The sequence below is a fragment of the Strigops habroptila genome, chromosome 2 (genome assembly GCF_004027225.2).
Source record: "Strigops habroptila isolate Jane chromosome 2, bStrHab1.2.pri, whole genome shotgun sequence".
Lineage (NCBI taxonomy): Eukaryota > Metazoa > Chordata > Aves > Psittaciformes > Psittacidae > Strigops > Strigops habroptila.
In genome coordinates, this window is record NC_044278.2 from 47,414,316 (window position 1) to 47,427,597 (window position 13,282).

General features: G+C 36.9%; 1 long non-coding RNA gene across 5 annotated transcripts in view; it reads left to right on the forward strand.

Annotated features, from left to right (window-relative positions):
- The window catches only part of LOC115604060, a 200,625-nt gene that overhangs the window by 5,256 nt on the left and 182,087 nt on the right, over positions 1-13,282 (forward strand). The window contains exon 3 of one of the 5 annotated variants that reach the window (XR_003990117.1): positions 89-7,402. The exons of the other annotated variants lie outside the window; for them this stretch is intronic. This is a non-coding gene — a long non-coding RNA (uncharacterized LOC115604060). Of the gene's footprint in view, positions 1-88; positions 7,403-13,282 lie in introns of those variants that run through there. 5 annotated transcript variants of the gene reach the window in all.

Consider the following 13,282-nt stretch of genomic DNA (forward strand, 5'->3'; position numbering starts at 1 on the left):
TTAAATTACATCTTTTCATATTCACCTTTTAAATTACATCTTTTCATATTCATAATCACATATTCACCATATTCATTCATTAATTTAGGGAAACTGTCAGTGGCCACGAGGCACCCAGGATGACAGGAGTGAGAAGAATGGGGCAACTGGACTCTGCATTTCCAGAAAGAAGCCAAGGGTCTAAAGATTTTTCTCTGTGTGTATTTTTTGAAATGACTGTATTTAGCTTGAGAGCACTTATATTTTTGTGAGCTAGGATGCAGAGCTGCTTTGCTGAATTCATCAAGCCCCCTCTGCATGTTAAAGTACTTAGCTCCTAGAACAGATATTTTCTCATGTTGCAGATGAAGTTAGATGTAGGCTGACTGAAGGTTCATATCTGTCGAAACAATGAAATCCCTTTAGTCCCTTGAGAAGATTAAGTTATGTATAAAGACCATCTGCTATGTGTATGGCCATCTAAATAGTTTTGGACAGAAACTTCTCTCTATAGCAGCATAAGTCCATTTTGAGAGTAGCCAGAGACTGATTTCCCCACACAAAGGTCTATTATTGTTATTGTGGTTCTTCACGGTTTCATATCACAAATGTATTTGGTTCTGTATTCTCAGCTGACATACTGTTGTAGTTACAATGCTAACTGCCAAGACTACACTTCTGTTATCATGTGAGTTGCAGGTTCTTTCTGTGTCTTATCATTGGGAGCAGGTGTTGGTTTAAAATTCTAATTTTTCTTACACTAGAAATATCAATTTTCTGATCTCTAATTAGGAGTCACGAAGGACCGATGAAGTTGAAATAGAAATACTTTAGCTAAGACATTCACATTAATCATTGGATAGAGTGAAAAATAGCACAGAGCAGACTGAAATATTGCTATAATAGCAGTCCTGACTATGTCCCTTTTTTTAGGCAACTGAAGTTTCCATTTGTATTGCCAAGTAGTTTCAGATCAAGTAATTTTATACAGTTTGCGTGCAGTAGAATAAACAGGAATAAAAGCAAACTGTTCATTTCTTGTTCCCATGAATCATTCTATCAGCTTTAAGGGACCATTTCAAAACACTAAAAAGTCATGAATGGAACTTCTGAACTGGCTTAGAATCATGCTTATAAAATGAATTGTGCTTATTTTTTGTTTGGGCTGGTTGAAAGTCAGAAATCATTCATTTAGTATTGCTTTAGGCTATCTGGAGAAACAAAATTAAGTTCAAAGTTGAAATTCTTGCAGTTTTTTAACTAGGATCTGTGGCTTTAGTAAAACTGTCAAACATCCAAATGTGGATTTATGAGATGTGGTAATATTGCTTCACCGAGACTATGTGCATGAGGAAGAGTTGGCATACTAGATTGCCAAAGGTAGAGCACCAGTATTAACAAATCTCTGCCACCTTGAAAATTTAGTTGGAGCCTCAACCTTATTTTCTAGCTGAAATTATAAAATACCCCCCAAAGTGGGCTGTTTGCATCTCTTTGATATTTGATAACATTTTTCAGATTGCTACCATGGTTAAACTCAACCCTGTAGTCCATGGGGCAACACTTGCTGTCTCTGTGCAGCAGGGGGTATGAACCATTGACACAGTCACCATGGATCCGGGATGCCCCTAAGAAGGGATCAGTACATCTAACCAAATTCTGGTTTCTATGAGGGAATCCTTATTTCTGGCCAAAATAATGGCAAGCATAAAAGCTGTGTTTAGGAAATGTTTTGTATTTTATCACATTTAAATAATTAAAAATCATGACTTTAAGACGGTGGGTGGCCTAACACAACATTAACAAGAGCCTGTTAAAATTATACCATCAGGCAGTAGTTCACTTTTCTAAACTTATAAGCAAGACGTTTCACATGTTAGGTTTATATTCCACAGTCTGGATTTCCACATGAGGTTATGAAGTTATTTTGCATTAGTGACTCAACTGCAGGATATATGTGCATATGAACATCAAGAACTCAGTGAAAGCTGGCAAAGTTTATTTTGACAGCTAAGACAAAGTTTGTTAAAGGAAAGGAAGACAATATGGAACTAATGAAAAATCTGAGGGATCATGGATAAAAATATGTGTGGAAACGTCTAATCTTTGCTGTAGTCTGGTTCTGTGGCATAGACATTCATCACTGGTTCAGTTGCATCAGTTATGCTTTTGGAGCGCATCTTAAGGTTTCAGTTAAAATCCATGAAGTCCCTTTCATGAGTCTGTGTGAACCAAAGCAGAATCAATCATGACATTAACTTTAAAAGTGCAATTGTAATTTGAACTAAAATGCAGATGTGGACACACCATCTGTGTCTGCATTATGGACAGTACTGGTATTATAATAAATAACTACTTGCTTTTTGGAAAAAAGCTTTCCAAAGGGTCTCCTTCAATCCCTCAGGATTTTTATCTGTCTGTCTACCCTTCTCTTTATGTGATTCCTTTCATAAGCTCTTTTCTCTTCCCTAGACCTTAATATCCAATACTTATAAAAGTGGCTATGTAATTTTTCCTGAAAATAATCCCTTTCGTCATCTCTGCTGCATCTTGTCATATGCATGTGTAGAAAGTGTTTTTCACGTCTAGGTGAACATTTTTGTCAATTTTCACTGTCACAAAACAGAGTACACAGTGCTTTCCTCTGAAAGACAAATGACTTCTCACTTCAGTTGTTTCTCTTGTTGGATGACATAATCTTGGTATGGCTTTTATTGTTAGTGATCAATCTGCTCTTAAGCAAAAACTGGCATCTCCAATACTGTCTCCTACTTGGAATGAGACTGTATTTTTTATGTTTCTGCTCATTTTATATGTCTATAACCTCCTCTAAAATAGGATGTTTCATTCTTTTTGGCTTGTTTTCTTCTGGGAAAACTAGTTTCTAGTCCTTTGCTTTGAAGTCACCCATTGACACCACTGATGCACCTCTACTACACTTGTGATACTAATCTTTCACTTCTGGAGTCAGATTCTTGTCATTTGTTCCTAGTTCTTTGCTGGTATTACTGAAGTTATCCCAAACATCATGCCAGAACAAGAAGTGTCTGTGAGAGGATTTTGGTACATTGCTCTGATGGGTGCTCAATTCTTTATTCATATTTATTGTGGACAGAACAGAAACTATTGATTTATATTTTGCATGCATTCTCCTTCTGTGTTGGCTCAGAAGTATTAAAAAAAGAAGGGGGAGGGGTGGGGGAAAAGTGTAGCAAAATAAATGATATCATCTCGTAAGTTTCTGGGCTACTAGGAACTCCTGCAAAAATGTCTCTCAGCCCCTGAGTACACAATGACTTTCCAGTATAACATACTTTGTAATCCTTCTTCTGGTGTCTTCTGATACTTACAAAGCTGGCTATAAACTAACTAAACATTTGTACACCATCTATAAATTATGAGATAGAAAAAGACAAAAAGCATGGAAACATTTTCTGATTAAAATTGTACTTGGAAAGGAAGAGCCTCATAGAGATTTTATCACTTCAGTGCTCTAGCCACTGTAACAAGCATTCGGGAGTCTGGAGTCCAGTCAAGATACTGAAATGTCAAATGAGAGTTTTGAAGGTGTTCTTACTCTTCAGCTGAACATTCTGAATTCCCTCAACATTTGATCAGTGACCTTTAACTCCTTTTCTCGTAAATTTTATGACTACTCCTGCCCTCATACAAATCTTAATAGAATCCAGAGGAGATCCAACAAAACCAGAAACAATGCAGGATTAAGTAAAAATAAAAAAAGTCTAAATATGCAATATTTTATAAAACTTAGTTTGGTTTTCAGTAATGACTGTTCACATAAACATGCAGTTGATACAGTTTCATATCTACAAGTGCACACACTTCATTCTTTGTTGTGCCAATGCTTTTGAAAGTGTTATCATTGGCTTTGGTCCTAGTCTGAAATCCAGGCAAAAGATCTCTGAGTGGTGTTTCATGCAGGATCAGGACTGTCCTCTTGATGTTGATTTGCTGTCTTGCTCCCAGGGCTAGAAATCTTTGCAGACTCTTGGAGATCAAAACTATTAATTTCCTTAGGTACTAAAGGCATCTTTCACCACTCACCATTTTTGTACCATGTCACTCTCTTTTCCAGAGTGATGCTTAATCTTATTGCTGCATTTGCATTGCTGAGTTGACGTCCTTCTCTTTGGTCTTAACCACTCTGTCTTGCAACTTTTTCCTCCAACATGTATTCCTCTCCTTTAAATATTGTATGTGAGCCAGTTAGTTCTTAAGCTTATGTGTGGAGATGGGTATTTTTACAACAAACATCTGTTTAACATTTACCTGTTGCTAATATGCACAATGTGAAACTAAGTGTATGCCGTAGGTCCCTCCTGGAAAATACTTTTACTGCCTTTTTTTTTTTTTTCTTTGCTTCTCAGCTTTACATACCGTAAATAAATTTGAACTCTGAAGCCACAGCATTTATATTCAGCTGCCTTTCTCCCTTATCCACCCCTGCTCTCCTTTCCTTATAGGTGGCTGTTCAGAAACATCTGTTTTCTATCACTGTGTCAAACAGAAAACAATCACAGTACTCATTAAGAAGTTTCCATGTTTAACCTTTGTATGGCAACTTTCAGAAAAAGAGGACCTCCCAGCTTTTTTTCTTGATGAGCTTTGTTATTTTCTCTCCATAAACTCCCAAGAAGGCTTTCAGCAGCTCTTCCATGATGCTTTGTTGCTTGCCTAGAAGCTCAACCTCTTGAAATGTCCCATTGTTATGCTCTTCAGCCTTCAAGTCACATTGGGTGGTGTGCTTACCACAGTAACTGGAAAATGACTGCTGTTAAAATAATAAATGTTGTTTTAAAAATTATGCAATATTTCAGAACCTCCTTGTTAACACCACTAACAAGCCATTTGTTCCCATGAATTCGCAGCATGGTTTTAAATGCCCATCCAGCTGATGAAAGCTTGAAAGCAATCATTGTTTCAGCCTGCTTGGTAGGTGTTCTTTCACTTCATCTACAGTTACTTGTGGTCTGGGTTCAGGAAGATGGAACAGTTCTGCTCCTTCCCATTGTCCAAGAAGTGTTGAGAAAGGAGAAGGTGAAAGCTATTTGCAAAAGCTCTGAGTAAGTTGATTTTGTTCATGCTCATTCTGTCACTGCCTTAACTTACACTCTTACCTCCAGTTTACCTACAAGCACCAAGTATGTCTGAGTGTTCTGGCACTGTGTGTGACACAAAGAACCAGGGGCACTGGCTACTGAGTCCTTGTCACAGCTCTGGGGTTCTTCAGGATCGGCAGTGATGAACTAGTTTTTGGACAAACTTTTCATGTCCATTTAGGACTAGTGTTTTGCTATTATTCTCCTGTTGTGATAACAGGAAGATTGGTATATATGATGTTCTGCTGTCTTGACAAGGAGAGGCCATTCCTCCGTCTTAATTCAAATACTACCAGGTCATGCTAAAATGCGAGATGTGGGATCTTGCTAAGACTGAGAGAGCTTTTAACCTCCGGTCTAAGGATTATCTTTCTTTTGAGGAGAAAAGTAATTATATCATTATCCCTTGAGTATAACAATTTTTTTAATTTATTCATTTTTTTACATTTTCAGCACTGGCCTGTTTCAGAACTCATTATGTAAAAAAAAAAAAAAAAGTTGATTTTTTTCAACTGAGTAGGTACTTCCTCTGCAGCCTCATTTATACCCCCTTGCAATAAACAGTGAGAATTTGATGCCATTCTGTTTAAGGACATATATATGTCTTATAAGGAAGACTTGAAGAAAACAAACATTGTAAACTTACAGTGTGAGGCAATACTGATGGGTGGTAGCATTGAATAGACAGCTGTATACTTGCTGGTTTTTTTTGTAGTGTTGTACCCCATTGGTATCTGCTGCGCTTGAACATGTAAGAGTGTTCAGTTTTTCTGTTCCTAATGTGAACTGGATTCCCTGCTTCTCTAGGTGGGAGTTGTTCCATTTTGAAATCTAAATTACTTCTCCATTGCACAGCATTTAATATTAACTCTTCTGTAATTCAGTGCAGATGGATTTACATGCTATCTGGCTTCTTTTTTTTCTTTTCCATTGCTGATTTGTCTAAGCAGACATGTGGAGGTGGATAAATATACACGCAGGCTGAATGGATGCCACATACAGAAACAACCTGTATGATGTAGACTGCAGAGCTCAGCAGCACTAGTAATAAAAACAGACTCATAGCCCTCATAGCAGCAGAAATTGCCCCAGTGTGATGTTACTTGGCACCATGTGTTTTGTGTATCAACATTCTTGACCATGCATAGTAACTTCAGATGGTTTATAAGAATAACAGCTAATCCTGCCTTGCTAAAGAAAAATCCAATTTAGGTTAGGCGGAATTTACAGACAACTTGTCACTGCTCTGTATAATTGGGTTTGGCTGCCATTTTGCCCTGTACTGTGTAATCACAGTTCTCCTGGAAGTGGCTGCCATGTGGGATTGGACACTGGGATGTTCCATAGAGAACAGAAGCATACAAACATCTTAGATCCATGTGGGTAAAATACTAGTGTAGGATCATGATTTTCTGAAAAAAAAAATAAAAAAAAAATCCTAAAAGTAGGAGTTGTTTCTTTGTCTTCTGTATCAATCATCTAGGTTGCTCAATAATTTGGAACTTATTTTCTTTATCATTAATTTCAATCAGCATTTATCATAAATTTCAATCAGAAGAAATGGCGTATCTTTTTGCTAGAAACAGCAGAAACTGGCATTCCATGGTTGGGAATTGCACTAGCAGCTAGTGTATCCTTCTGAGTCTGTATGATTCTGGGGCCGGCAGGAAACTGTCTAACATTTTGCAAGTGTCTTCCATTTCCAATACTATTATCAGTGTACTCCTTATATCTAATTGGAATTGTTCCAAATTGTGTTCTAAGTTGCCTCTTGTCTTATTCCAGTGTACCTCTAAGAAGGTCATATTCTCTTTCCAATTTGCTTGCATTCATGCTGTAGGTCTTCAGAACACCCCAAGTCCTGGGCATCACCACTTCAGGCTTATAGGAGCCTTCTAACTTTTGGAGTATTTCTGGAGAGTAACTTGATGTGCATTTTTCTGTCAGCAGTTTTGGGTTGAACATTTTCCATCTGCATCTGCTCATTTTTGTCCTCAGAGCCACTCTATTAAGCTGTTACAGTTATTTTTCAAATATCTGATTGTTTTTTTCCTATGAGATACTGATATGGAGAGTCAGGTCTCAGAGAGATTAATGAGTTGTCTCTACTCAAAGTTATTTATATACAAGCTTTTGCTTTATTTATTTTGAATTGGGACTCCCTCTGCTTTGTTACTAAATGATGCAAGGAAAACTGCCAGAAGCGTAAGGAAAACCATGTACTTTTACACTTGCATTACTTCCATAATATCAACATGGAAGAAAAAAATCTCACAGTATAGAAAAATATAAAGCCCTAAATAACTACCACTACAGCTTCTTCTTTTTTTTTTTTTTTTTTTGTTTTGTTTTGTTTTGTTGTTGTTGTTCCTGTGGCTTGCTTAGTGAGCAATGGGGAATGAAGACATATTTTTGTAAATACACTAGCTTTGATTTTCTGGTTTGGGTAGACTTTAAATAGTTATATCTTTCTCATTAACTTCACTTTGGAGAGGTGCTGAGTGTAGCTAAGATGTAAGGGAGACCGAGAAAAGGTGGAAAACAATTTTCCCTTTGTTGCTGAAGGGGGAATTATTATTATTATTATTATCTAACTTCTTCCACATTGCTCTCAAAAATGCTTTTTTATGGTTTTCTTAAAGGTGCCAACTGTAATGAAATACACTTGAAATTTGAGAGATACTAAGCTATATACATAGCTTATTTTCGTTCTTAATCCTCTGTTCAACTTAATGGTAAAAGGAACAAACAGCATTGTTTCCTCAGCTTTGAAAATTACCATTAAATCTGTCAAGAGGATTATTACAACTACAAAGCAATCACTTGCAAAATGAGTTGGTATAGCAAATGTTGCCTTTGTAGAATTGGAGGCATTTTATAACATCAAAAGTATAACATTAAAATTGTGAAATTGAGATAATCTTTCTATTAAACTAGGATATTATGTATTGAAAATACACTCCACATTTTGATAGTATTGTGTAAACCTGCTCCTACATCCTTGCTTATCTCTGTGCAGATTATTTCCAGAATGAACTATGGAGCTGGAAGAAGGAAAAAAAGGCTGGAAACAGATTTTATAGCTCAGCAGGCTGTCTTCCAGATTTGTGGGGAGACCTTAAAAACAACTTTTCATTGCCTGACACAGCAGAGCTGAGCCTATGCTATCATGTTATGAACAGAAATCAAAATCCAAAATTCTGACTAGGCAGCTTGTAAAAATGGACATTGAATCTGGTCTGAATTCAGAGTGAAGGTGTTAGAGCCCATATCTAGTTTAGTAAAAGGAGGTAGAGTATTTTGCTTAAGCTCTTGGACTGAAATTTGGAAATTTTGTGGGTTTAGAACCTGGCTGTAGCATTTGTTTGTGGCATGATGCTGGGGAAACCACATGAGAAAATTACCCCGTATGTGGCCACAAAAGTCCATTCTTTGGTCCAAGAGTTGATAACATCATGGTTGCGTAAATGCTACTTCATTATGTCAAAATTCTCTACAGATTGATGTTTAGATTATTTTATTCCTTTCATAGTGCTAAAATAATATTATTTCTGCTTTTTTTTCTTAACTGAAATCAACTTGTCTAAGATCTGCTCTTATAGTGTCTCCAAAAAAGCCCTAAGACAGCTTCCAACAAAAACCAAACTTGATGACTCTAGTTACAATTAAAAACAAAAAACCAAACCAAACCAAAAAACCAATAAGAATTTCATGGTCAGAATCATTGTCATTGTTAGCATCCAAAGTATTTTATAGCAATATAATAAAGTTAATAAACGGTGAATCATGCCTAGAATTTTCAAAAACTGAGATTATAACAGAGCTTTAGAGTCCTTTACCTGTCTGAATAAGGAGAGCAAAGTAGATTTTGTCTTTTTAAAGATTTGTCAATAAAAAGATGTATTTGAGTATGGTTTTTCTAAAGTCTACAAAGTTGCTAGTCTTCTTGTTCTCCACTTACAACCAAGCAAATACCCTTACTACCTTTCCTCCAGGATAACTGGTGGCAGCGTGTACACAGCAATGTGGAAAGCTAAACGGTGATGAGCTAAACGAGGTGAGCTAAACGAGGACCCCAAATCTTGTTCTCTGCTTGGCTGGATGGTGGATGTTTGGCCACAGTGCCTGTGTGTTGCCAGTTGAGTAACACGTTTCAGGCTGGATCTGTTAGCTGTAGACAGAATTGCATTACACACACTGAGCTTTCTGAAGGAGAATGCTACTGTGAAACTGTGTGTGGTGATACACATAACACTGGATATATGGCTGTGTTAATTCTTGCTTCTCCATGCTCTGTTGGACCACACTAAGTTTGTCACAGCCAGGGTTTGCCAGAGCTCTTAATGGATCATGTGAATGTAGTCTTTAAACAGGGGTGGGTGCTGCTTTCCTCAACTACAAGAAAACCATGTTTCATGGTAATTCTAAACACATGAGCACATGTTTAATATCACAAATGTCTGTGTTTCTGTGTCTCTGTAGTAAAATACAGGTCTCAAGGTACCATTTACCCTCTTATAAGCACCAGAACAGGAAGGAGTGTGTTCATGGTATTACTGAGTTGGGGATGGAGAAACTAATAGAGACTAGTTCAAATACATTCATGTTTTTCATGCCTTTGCATGCCTTTCTTGTGATATTATGTTATGCTGCTGGTTAAAGGTGTCTACGTATTTACATTTTTTTGCACTTGCTTCACTAAATGAGAGGTTAATTTGTAGCAAACTTTTAAATTAAGAGAAATAAGACATTATCATTGAAATGTATTAATTCCACACAACTCTGGCATGCAAGTAGGAAACTTTGGAAACTAGCAGAGGGTGTTCCAATTCTAGTCCACCCATTAATAGCCACCAGGAGACTGAAGAACAGAAATGGATCAGATCCTAGTCTGGGATATAATATGGTTTGTCCTCTCAATGGGAACTAATTATATGCATCTAAGGGAGGAAATTGGCCTTGCAGCAAGGTTTTTCAGACCTGGCTGTATGACCAGCCTCCTGAGACGAAAACATAAACTATATTGTGCCTGTTGTGGGACGACGCTTCTTGGGAAAAAAACAACCCAAAACATGTTTCTCACCCCTATTCTCCTCTGTGCAATCATCTGTTCTTCAATTTAGTAAAAAAAGGTTTTGAGACATTTTATCTCTTTTGTTTCTATATCGCTTTTTCATCTCCGTGGTGGTTAAATTTCTTCTGTATTGTTCTAATACATAAAACCATATTTCTTTCAGCTCTTGAAAGTTCCTGAATATTTGCCTTCTATATGTTGCCAGGCCTTGTTTTGGTATTCCAGAAACGTTAATGGGACTTGCATACTCAAAAGGCTGTTAAAATGAACCTAATAGACAGTTCTTTCTTCCTTAAAAGTATTTGGTTTAGATACATCATGCACACCAGTTACATATATTGAAAGAACTTGCAGAGAGATAGCCCATTACTATTGCAAAGCTATTGATGAGGAGAACATTCTTTAATATTGAGAAGTTTTTCTGGAGAGAGCTGACTGAAAGTTGCTACCTGATACTTGGTTTTATTTGGTGGTGGCTCCACATGCTGTGGAATGAGCATTTGACTGGTAGGTTTGTGTTTACTTACGGCATTTTGTTGTGGCTTAGTACCTAGAAAAGAAGTTGGAGTAAGCCAGTGGCAGCCAATGCAACTGCTTAGTGGGTGCCCTTTGCTAAAATCATAGCTCTAAATTAATTAAGCATTTTCTTGAAAATGATTAGAAGTGAATGTTTGCAGCATTGAAATAGTTTATTGGCCTCATATCCTGCAATACTTTGTCAGAATCTGTCTTGAACCTTCGTACTTTGGACAAAGGGAAAAATTACTATATCATAAGTGTGATAAGTCTGTGAGATACTGTACAAAATTGACTGCCAAAGAAAGGGAGCTGAAGCTTATTATTCACCATGGGTGGTGTAGGTCTTACCCTTGGTTTTGGTGATAAACATTTGCCTATTGAATTTCTGTTGTTGAAAAATTTCACTTATCTAAAATGGGGGAGCAGTATAGGAATTACTTCTGTTGGAATGTAAAAGAAGGAATAAATAATGAGCTTTTCATTCATGTTGTTTTGGCTTTGAAATTAAATTTCTAATAGCTTATGCATAGTCATGCATTTAACAAACTTAAACACAAGATTATTAAGTCAGCAATGTGAAAATTATTGTCAGCTGAAGGAAATCACTGCATAGGTCCTGTACAATAAAGGTAGTAAGTAAAGATGCACAGTCTGAAGATCTTTGAATTTGCTTGAAGTGCAACAAGAAGGAGCCTGTCAGAAAGAGACCTGAGCACCTATTACCCAAGTATTTAGAAGCTTTCTGACTGAGGTAATTGCTGAATGATCAGATAATCACTTGGATAATCATTTGGCATTAGTGGTTCAGCTCCCACACATGTTAAGTAACCCCCCACCTCTGACTGATGGGTGATGGTTTGATTCTTATGAAGTTGTATGGAAACATACAATTGGGGGTAAAAGTGGGATTCACTCTATATAACTCTATCTGACCAATCTTAAGATGGGACATGTAGCTCTCTGAAACTGACTATGTCCTTGCTGTAAAGTGAACCAAGGATGACTAGTTTATGCATAGACCCCAATTAGGGCAGATGACTCTCAGATACCACCTTCCTTCATTGTACTCCAGAAACTGGTTCAAATCACCTGCTTGCACATATGACTTACCTCTAACTTTCTGGTAGACCCAAATCATCACAATCACAACCACCAGGTCATGCAAATTATTGAATGAAATAGTTTCATCTGGCCTTTTGGGCAATATCTGTCTGAAGTCCACAGAAGAAAGGGAAGCTTCTAACATATTTCCAGATATGGCAAGTATCTGGTAATCCAACAAACTGAAACTGGCGAACTACTGTCTCCCCACAGAATGGCAGTATTCCAGGCATCAGACACTTGGCCTAGTTTGTGACAAAGTTACTTAGAATTTTCACTGGCCCAAAATGCAGTTTGTATCCTTTCTTTTCTTAAAGCAAGATGTAAATGAAGTTGCATATAACAAATACACAAAATAGTCCTTGATGATACCAGTGGTAGTATTTTCTGACTTCTCTGAAAGAAATGTCTTCACTGATGCCACTATTTTCACTCATGCATAAATGGCTGTACTCTGTGTGTTTGGATTAGATTGTAGTAAAAGACTAAAAAATTCAAAAATTGTCACGCATCTGGTATTTCATGTAGTCTTCACTCCTGTGAACTGCTGTGGAGGCCTTTTTTTTTTCACTGTAGTGGACCTACAGGAGGTACCTTAGGAAAGGTGGTCTTGGGGAATACACGTGAGATAGATAGATCGGATTGAACTTTGATTAGGGAACTACTAGTCGCAGCAACCTCTGTTGTGGAAGGAAATCATGAAAAGCTGAGAAGGAACTTCTGGATTTAAGCTGGGCTATGGAAAAGTAAAATCAGTTCTTTGAACTGTAGTATTAGATGGCCTCATAACTAGAGAAATTAAGGTCTTGTAAATGCAATACACTTTGGTGGCTACAAGAACAAGTCTTAGTTTTAACATGTCCTCACTTCTCACTGGTTAGCTAAAGAATGTTAATATTTCTACTGAAGCTTTCACTCGTAATTCATACACTGCTGAAAAGTACTCTGACATTGTAACTTTACAAACAAAAATAGATTAAAAAGAAGACTTCAGACCATTTTGCGACATATCTGAGGATATTTGTGAAGTGTTCTCCAGATAAGAAACTCTCCCGTCTGTACAGAGTCAATTATTCTTTACTGCTGGCTCCCAGGCATGCTAAGTGTCATGAAATTGTAACAACAAATAAATTTTTTAGGAACGAAGAAATACCAAGAATCTCAGAATGACCTGCAATTGTATGCCTTCAGCTTATTGCCTCTAAAGTAGTAATATTTTGTTGAAGATTGAATGTGGCCATACCTTTTCTCTTAAGGAAGGAAAATTTAAGCTCATTTGTAAAATACCTGAAATAATATCCTTCTAAAGAACAGAGACATGAACATTATAGCACACTAAGGGACAATGAGTGAGTCCAGGTTAGCTTTTAAGTAAAAGCTTGTGAAAGAGGAACAGAAAGATCAAAGAAGTAAAGAGAGAAAAAAAAAAAAAAAAAAAAGCCCAAAACTATCTAAGAAAGCCCAAAACAGTGTGAAAAAATCATTTTGT